Here is a 513-nt window from a genome sequence, read left to right as displayed (position 1 = left end):
TTCCTCCCTGGATCTCCGTCCCCTTCCCCATCCCCTTCCTGCTGCCCTCCCTGGAAATAACTTTGTATTTGCTTTTTTAATCCTAGGGGACACCAGGTTAAGCTCATGGTCTGATGGGGTAGAGTTAAATAAAAGCCCAAGTTCAAAGACTTTACTCTTGGGATATATTTTGCATTTGTTTATCCATGTACATGTCTATCTCAGTAGAATAAAAGCTGCTTAAAGTCAGGGAGTAGTTTTTTTTCTGTATTTAAATGCCCAATGCCTAGCACCTACTACATACTTAATAAATACTTATTGAATGAATGAATATATGAATGAATGACAGAAAGAAGGAATGCATGGTTAGACCCCTATGGGTGATGTTTCCCTTTTTGATGGAGTTTTGCCATCAAGACTGTGAAGTAGCTGCATGAAAGCTCTTCCTTTTATTTCCTTGAACAGATGAGACTTCCCCATTCTTGACTCACCAATCCTAAATTCAGACTGATAAATGCTTACTTCAGGAGCAAA

The sequence above is a fragment of the Notamacropus eugenii genome, chromosome 5 (assembly GCF_028372415.1).
Source record: "Notamacropus eugenii isolate mMacEug1 chromosome 5, mMacEug1.pri_v2, whole genome shotgun sequence".
In the NCBI taxonomy this organism is placed as follows: domain Eukaryota; kingdom Metazoa; phylum Chordata; class Mammalia; order Diprotodontia; family Macropodidae; genus Notamacropus; species Notamacropus eugenii.
The sequence above is the reverse complement of the archived record's forward strand: the minus strand, read 5'-3'. Positions refer to the sequence as shown.